The sequence below is a fragment of the Pygocentrus nattereri genome, chromosome 20 (genome assembly GCF_015220715.1).
Source record: "Pygocentrus nattereri isolate fPygNat1 chromosome 20, fPygNat1.pri, whole genome shotgun sequence".
Taxonomy (NCBI): domain Eukaryota; kingdom Metazoa; phylum Chordata; class Actinopteri; order Characiformes; family Serrasalmidae; genus Pygocentrus; species Pygocentrus nattereri.
In genome coordinates, this window is record NC_051230.1 from 24,696,252 (window position 1) to 24,705,152 (window position 8,901).

The 8,901-nt window shown below is 39.0% G+C and overlaps 1 protein-coding gene across 1 annotated transcript in view; it reads right to left on the bottom strand.

Moving 5' to 3' along the window:
• Positions 1 to 6,531, bottom strand: part of inpp5jb (inositol polyphosphate-5-phosphatase Jb) — a 36,112-nt gene extending 29,581 nt beyond the window's left edge. The window contains exon 1 of the mRNA XM_017716301.2: positions 6,082 to 6,531. The gene's annotated coding sequence lies outside the window, so the exon portion shown is untranslated. The remainder of the gene's footprint in view (positions 1 to 6,081) is intronic.
• Between the last annotated feature and the right edge of the window lie 2,370 nt (positions 6,532 to 8,901).

Sequence of the window (8,901 nt, forward strand, 5' to 3'; positions counted from 1 at the left end):
CGTAAATTATGAAAAACTGTATATTTTATTATATTTTATGTTGCCCGCCATTTTATAACAGCAACAAGCCACTTAAACTATATGTTATTCGAGTTTGTCACAACCTCTCATGACCTCTTGCAGATTACTGCTCTAAGAAACAACTTTAAATAACTACAAAAAACCTTTTACACTTTGTTTTTATGTTTTATATGTTTAATCTCACAAACTGCACCTGACAAAATTATATAACATTGGCTGTTATATAATAGCAAATGCTAGGATAAAACCTCCACAAACAAACAATTTTTTCTTTGCAACTGTCTTCCCATTTGTTCCACATCACTGAAAATCACTTCAATACTACCACACACTACATCTTCGTATCTGGTTCTGCAACCCAAGACAAGCCAGGAGCAGCTGTCCACACAGATAAGGGTGGAAGCAAATGACCCTCAACAATACGAACTCCAAGCCTGTCATCTACATAGGACTAAATTTAGCTTGCAATATTCAGTGGAAATGCTTGCCAGCTACACACGCCTTTTGTTGCACTCTAAACAAAACCAGCAGCCTAAGGCAGGCAGTATGTGACAATGGCTATATACATACACCAATGGGTGGACAGTAGTTGACTCTACTCATAATTCTGTGTAATAGCAGACATTTTCTGTGTGTTTGCACATGCACAACAGTGTAGTAGCATGTAATTTTAGCACAATCTAATATTAGCTACAAAGAATTAGCAGACAGGAAGCAAGGTGGCCAGTCAGTCACCTTAAATGCTTATGTGTTGTACTTTAAGAGTTGCATAAATTGACAAAATTAAGAAATTACATAATTTTTTGCAATTATTTAGATGACAATCATGACAGGCCTATTTGTCATACAAATCTTTCGTATGTTTGCATGTCGAAACTCAGAATCACTATCGTATTAAAAACTAACACCTTTTTAATTACCTGGATTTTGTTTATACTCAACTCATACTCAACACAGCTCTCTGTGAAGTCCCGCCTTATCACAATCTAGACCTTCTCTGATTATGGTTTGTTATCTAATTTTGCAACCTATTTTTAATTTTTCACCTTTGAATTCTAAGTTTCATCATTTTGTTTGCTGCATGTTAACTGATGATGGTCTGGCCTTGTTTTTTACACCTGACCCTGGACTATGTCAAAAGTGGTCTGTTCTCTTACACTCAGTGAAGTGCTGATTATTAGAATGTACTGTAATCTATAAATAGTCTAATAAAGAAAATAAAATCTAATAGATATATAAGAACAACAGCAGATGCAAACAATCCTCCTGAACACTGTTATGAAGAACAATTACAACATGTAGCTACAAATGTCTCTAGCTTCACATCACAACTGTCTGAAAGGCTCTATCAGGATACTAAGATGAATGACCAGAGACATGCCAAGGCTTCCTCATCTAGCACTGGCTTCCATTAGCTTATTGTAACACGTACTCTAAAACTGCTTTGATAGCATTCATTCTTTCCCTGTTAACTGGTCAAGCACTCAAATGGGTTATGGATGCATGGGAGAGAAGCGGTAAGCAAACCCATTCAGTGGTGAACAATGCTCAACGCTTCAAGGCATTAGGCTGTGCTCTCATGTTCTGGCTTGTTTTTTCCTAGTTCACTTGTAGCACGATTAACAATGACTTTCACAACTGTGTAGAGAGTAACATTACTCTGGGGAATCACACATTTCCTAGTGATAGCTGACTCATCCAATCATTAGTAGCCTCCTATGTTCTGCTGCAAATATCTTTTAAAATTCAAACACTCAACAAGCACCTACAGGGGTACAGGGTACCACACAGGTATTATTGCCCAAATCTCATCTTCAACTTTTGGTGTGACCTATCACAAGTGCATTGCCCTACTCATTACAACCCAAGCTACAAATTCATAATCCCCAAACCTGCTGAACAACCTGAGACACCTCTCGGTTCCTGTATTTCAGTGGAAGGTTCCTCAGAGCTCAGTGTTTACACAGAAACAATGGCATTACTTGTAGGACACATTTGACTGGTTGTGTGGTACCTTTTCACAATGCAATCAAGTTTAACCACAATGCAAATTTCATGAGAGAGTATCATAGAAGAACTGCTGGGAGAGATAGTGTGGAAGTAGGGAAGGTACAGTTTCCAAACATCTTTTTAGCTTTTCTCAGGTTTCCAACCATCGTTTTCTATTTGCTCTTACATTGTATCTTCAGTTTTGAACTTGGAAATATGAAATTGTCCAGTTTTTGTAATATACTCAAGTATATCAAACAACCTTCATTCTTTCCTTTTATTTTGTAAGGAATAAACATTAAAAAAATTGTAACCCATAGTAGATACACAGGATGCACATAATTATCCTGCAGCCCATCCTAGAGGTTGACAGACTTTGGTTTGAGCTGTATGTATGTTCACAACCTACCTAAAGGTTACCTGAAGTAATCCTACTAAGTTGTGCAACCATGTAATCATTAGATTTACCTTTGCCTTTAGAAATTGTGAGTTTGATCCCTGATGATACAGGGGGCGAGGAGTCCGAGATAGCATATTTGTCAAGTCAAGTCAAAGTTTATTTATATAGCCCTTTTTACAACAGGCATTGTTTACATAAAAGCCCCCATAAGCAAGCCAATGAGCAAGCCAATTGCAAAAGTGGCAAGGTAAAACTCCCTACGAGCAAGAGAAAGAAACTGTGCGGGGAACCTAGACTCAAAAGGGGAACCCAACCCCCTCTTCAGCCGACACCCTATAGCAAAGCAATCACAGAAGCTCAAGTGTAAGGTTTTGCCATCAGTATAAAATATTAATATATAGAAAAGGGGAAAAGCAGGTGAAGAAATTATGATGATTAAATAATTTGAGTCTCTGCGTGCAGCAGTATCATCTAGTGGGTCAGTAGCACGCAGGCGAGGTTTGTACAGCACTGTACTGCAGGAAGCTCCATGGTGGTAAAACTGGTCCAGAAGGCAGGCGGGCTGTTATATGCAAGTTGGAACTAAACTATGCAAAAAAGTAGACCTCCAGGAGGGGGATAGGTGGCCACTGCCCTAGTGTGATGCTAGCCAATGTGCACATCTGTTAGCTGGCGTAACTGAATAGGCAATTACAGTGCAACTCCTACAAGTGCACTGCGCTGTCCAACGTTAGTTTGAAAAAATGTTGGCCTCAATCACTGTCATGGAGAAGTGTGTACCTGGATGTGACCTCCCATGTGACTTGGGTGTTGTGTGTGTGTCCACTTTGACTGTGTGTTCAATAAAAAGCACTTCTTGTAGCAAAAGCATGGTCACCCTTGTGTTTAAATGAATTCCTACACTTGCTAAAATATGAAATACATCACATATCATCTTTTAGAACACGTAAAAGCAACCCACTCTTCATCTGTGGGGCACAGCATTCACAGACACACCTAAAGTCACTGTGGAAACCTTTGGTTGCTTAGGAGGAGATAAACTGATGAGTGGTTTTAAGTGGTTTGTCACATTCATGCAGTACCTTTGCTTTAAAAGACACATATACGCGCACACACAGTGCAGGCTACATACCATCTTTATCACCTGAATGTAATTCACTATTAAGTCAGTGGCCATAGCTTTTCTTCAACCTGGTATTAAACGTACTTACCTCTTTTAGGGTCACTGCTTGGCTGATGGTGTTTGTTGTACTGTTTTTATCTGCCAGACCTCTACTTTGGCTGTCTGCGACGTTATGTCGCTTCACTCATAATGCAAACTGTCAGGCACACAGTTGGGTGCATCTATTAACCACACATCTTTCTCAAGAGCACAGTGAGCAGAAGTCTAAAGGGAACAAATGACCAGGCCAGGGAGAGTGACAAAAAGACAGTGACACACAGACTAGACCATGATGCAAAGCTGAAAATCAGTTTTGTGGTTATCATCTCTGTTCAGCTCGACTAACTAAACAAAATGCATTTGGTCTAAAGGCACGCTGAAGTGTTTTCTGAATGTTGCTAAAGAGTTAAGACACATAAGTTATTATGAGGTTTTGATTAAATGGTTTGTTATTACCTCCAAAGGTCAGTAAGTAAACTCTAAAGCACTCCTGTAAGTTATGTGTGCAACCTTAAATAATATTTAATATCACTGGCCATTTTAAACCATCTGCTAAGTTCTAACTACCTTTAACAACCACTACTGACTTCATCAGCATCTCTTGTGAAAAGTTACCAGTATTTGCTTTTTCAGACTTCAAAAGACTAAAAACATGATAAAAGACCTTGACTTAAGAGACCTAACTGACATTCAAATTGACACATAACAGCACCAAACTAGCTGCTAATTAAATCTCATTGACCCTTGCACACAGAACTGCAAAGCTAATGAGAATTATTTAATTTCGTCTTCAACCGTACATTGCTTATTCAGTTGAAGAGTGGCTGAGTTTACAAAGCCATTAAATTAGACACGTCTTTTGACTGAGGTTTTCCAACACTGACACATATATTCAAACTTTCAATATTGGTCAACATCTGCACCAAACTATGTCAATACTGGTCAACATCTGTACTACTATGCTTTCACTTAAGATGAGCATATTAAAGCTTAAACTACTAAAACATTCTAATACACCATAAGAAGAAATACACAACTAACAGCATCACATCATATAACTGGTTCGTCACATTGATTTATTAGTCTACTCATGGTTTAGCAGGAACAGTGTTTGCAAAAAGATGTTAATTGAACCTTTGTCTAACAAGCATGTTTGCTTGTTTCTAACAAGCATGTGTTGTGCACTGATTCTAAAATAGGTCATAAGCAAGCACGAATGTTTTTTCTTTTGAGTATTCTGTATTTTTTATTTATTTGGTATGTATTTTAAAAGTGTTCTCTTGAAAATGTAAAAAGAAACTATTCTGAACACAGATCCTTCATTTTTGTATTCTGAATACATACTCCCTATACCTGTATTCTGTCCCATTCCAACTCTGGCAGGGGACATGGATTATTGTGTCACTTGATTTTTTCCTCAATCATTTCCTGATCCTCAAGCCACTGCATTCAACATAATTTTTGCATTATTGTGACAATTTCTGTTACAGACAATGTGCTTTTGTGAGCATATTGTGGATATTGACAGTACTTAAACAACACTGAACAACTGTATGTTTGACTAAAAAGAGAGCATAATTCGTCCTGTTTAATTAGATTTAGTGCAGTATGTGAAGAGTTGAATAAAAATCATTGCACCGTTGTACATTTTCAGTCTTTTTAACTGTATGGGGCAGAGCAGAACACGCAAGCTCTCAAAAGCACGTCATACCTAAATACTGCTTACATACATGATAATACACAAGTGGAATGAACACACACACACACACACACACACACAAACACACACACACACACACACAAGCAGCAAGATGACCTTCAAGAGTTTTCTATGACCCTTTTTTGTAAAAAGCATGTTTAGGCCACAGTGTTTTGGGGATTTTTGCCTAGAGACTAAGCAGGTTGGTTTGTCTATTCACTGGATTGCAAAGGAAAATGTCAGGTTCTAATAAGTGAATGTCTACATTTTGTTGGCGCCTGGCTGCACGTGAGGAAAGCACTTATGTAAATGTTTAAGTGAATTGCTCAAGTAGGCTATTATGGGGACAATGCCTCCTCACAATCACAAATACCAGCACTCTCTCATGATGATGATGGTAGCTGCCCTGTGAAAGTGTGACACTATAGTCCAGTTGTGTGACCACATGCAATATACAATCATATTCAAGAGTAAATCCAAAGCAGCATAAAGGTACCACAGAATATCTAGTTCCAGGTAAGAAAACCTTTACATGCCCCCACATTCACATCACTGTGTTTTTAAAATTATTAATTAATATTTTCTATTATTTTTTTTACCTTGACATGTGCATGTGGGTATCATTTGCCTTGGTGTTAACAAACCTCTTCCTACAGGTGTAATGATAACCAGTGTGAGGTCTGAGAATAATTTCAAACTGTAATAGCCACGTACTAACCTACTAACTTGAACCCTAACCTGTGATTATTCCGGAAGCCACATTTTACTGTTGTAATCATTGATGAGTGCCAGTAAGTAATTGAGACATACCGATTTCCGCAAATGATGGATCCTCGTAGCTGGAAAATCCACGGAATTTGACAAGACACGCTCCTATTCAGCAGCCTGATGTGTATAGAAATCGAAAATTCCTTCAGCAGAGCGCTGGCAATGGAGTAGTTAATGTCCTACAAATACAAGAGACCCATTTCTCTCAACTAGCCGCTTCTCTTTGCGCTGCACAGGCGACGCGGGTCCTTGTGTCCTTTCAGAATGATCAAATCCAACGTCTTCAAGCGGCATACGCATTAAACCGCGGCGATACCTCAGCGACCACAACCGGAAACCGCGTGAAAATGATCAGCAGCGCGCAGCTTTAACGCCACGCTACGCCGGACTCAAGACTGTCCTTCAAGATCCGCACCAGCTTCTCAACGCAACGCTTCCTCCACGGATGTCAACACAGAGCTGCCAAGCTCCGGCTTTCGTCAGAGCCGTCCTCAACGCAGACTCTCTGTTTGGTCACATGGTCAGCTACAAATCTCACCGTGCTCAAATATGCGGCAAGAATAACGTGTAAGCTGCCACTACACCTCCGCAAAGACGTCCAAACAATGGGCCAATGTTAATAACATGGTGTGCTATGAAACTAGACAGTAAATATGCAATTTAAAGTTGGATTCATTTTGATAGCCGCGCATTTCCTGTCTTTTTAAAAAGCCGTTATGGAAGTGAATATTTTGCTGCTACAGTTTTCCTACAGAACACCCTTCAGGACATATGGTTTGCACAGTGTTATGAACAGTAAACAATAGTGGTGGTCATGATTTCATATGCTGCTAAAATAGACCACCACGATTGAAACCTTTTCTAATGGGAATTGGATTAATAGTTACGATTAGAGACCACTTGTTTCACGCAGGACACCTTTAGATAGCATTAGGAAAACATCAGATGCATCTGGATTCAATCCCAGGATGCCTGTTAACTATTAGAATCCTGTACACTGTGATATCAACCCATCCGCAAATCACTAAATACCATTTGGGACTATTGGACACCATAGGCAACCAACAGAAACTTTTAATGATTTCTATGATTGCTTTTTGCAGGGTACATATTTAAATGAGTAGTAGTTGCTTTTATTAAGTTTTTATGAAGAAATATGAGTGATGCAATAAAAAGTCTACTAATATAATTATTATCAGGATGGATTCATGAGTGCCCTGCGATGGACTGGCGACCTGTCCAGGGTGTATCCTGCCTTCCACCCAATGACCGCTGGGATAGGCACCAGCTCCTCCACGACCATGTGGGGGGAGCTGAAGAAAGTGCATGTGTGTGGATTTCTAAGTGGGCAACCAGGGCTCCACTCTTGCTTTAGGTCTGAAAAAATCCACAGGTGTTTCTGTCAAACGTTCCACTGTGAGAAGACAAATCAATGTTATGAGTCTGAAAGGATGTGTAACTGTTAAGAAGCCCTTAGTAAAAAGAAAAATAGGCAGAAAAGAAGAACATTTTCAAAACATGAAGTTGCTGGCATTCTCAGAACAATGGACTGACCACTCTAGAGGACAGACCTCAACATATTTCAATGTTTTTGGATTACCTGGAATTTGAGATACATAAAATACAACCAACTTCTAAGATTGAACTTTGGAGATGGGTAAAAATAATATTCCTGCAAACGAAGGGCTTTACAGAAATCAGAAATCTTCTCCAAATGAACACGCAAAGGCTGATAGTATCAGGAAAAATTCCCTACCAAAATCCAAGACTCAAAAAAGGGAAGCCACCCTCCAATATACAGTCGTGGGCTGGAGGTTAGGGAACTGGCCCTGTAACCTGAAGGTTGCCAGTTCGATCCTCAGTGCTGACAGTCCATGACTGAGGTGTCCTTGAAAAGTCACCTAACCCCTAATTGCTTCCTGGGTGCCGTGGATAGGGCTGCATACTGCTCTGGGCATAACTGTTAATGAATTAATGCTCTGGGCATAACAGTTAATGAATAACTGTGATTCTCTAAGTATAGTTGGGGAGACATGCATTCATTCATTCACTCACTCACTGCTGCTCAGACCCCTCAAGAGCAACAGGCTATTTATATTCAAATGGTCATAAAAGCGCATTATGTAGTTTTATTGAGAAGCTTATCCTGAAATGATACTGGTACTCTCAATGACAACAATTAATATTATTTATCAGCCTCGACTGCAAGAAAAGGAACATATTTTGATGCTTTCTACTATTAGAGTAAATAACTTAATGTAAAGAGCCACAAAAGCTAAGAGGCACACTGTCAGTAGCTTTTAAATGTAACATGGGCAATTTCTTCATTTTACATTTGATGATGCATTTCATATTGTCACCAAGATATCTCTAGGCATTGATAGGCTGGAAAGTGGCTGTTAGTGGCTAAATCTAAAACAAATACAGTTGTGTGCAAAGGTTTCCTCAAAACTACATGTTTTGCTGATTTTCTGTTTTCTCTTAAACCAATTTTCTCCATATTGTAGTGCACAGTTTGAGTTTGTTATATTGGGGGGGGAAACAAGTATGCACAGGCCACACTTTATTTTTCCTCCAATATTTTAAATGTTAAAAAAAGAACAAAACATGTCATATGACCAGTGTGCCCAAACTTTGGCATTGTGTTAAATAAAGTGGAACTCTGCAGTGCTCTGATCCTCCAGGACTGGAGTTGAACAGCCCTGTCTAAAAGTGTTTAAAAGTCTGACTTTGGATCCAGGTATTTGTAGCCTCACTTTAATTTTTTAATTATATACATGTATATGGGAATTAGCTGTACTGACCACTGCATTTGCCTTTTCTAAGACATTGTTGATGACTAAAGGTTATGGAACTTTAAAA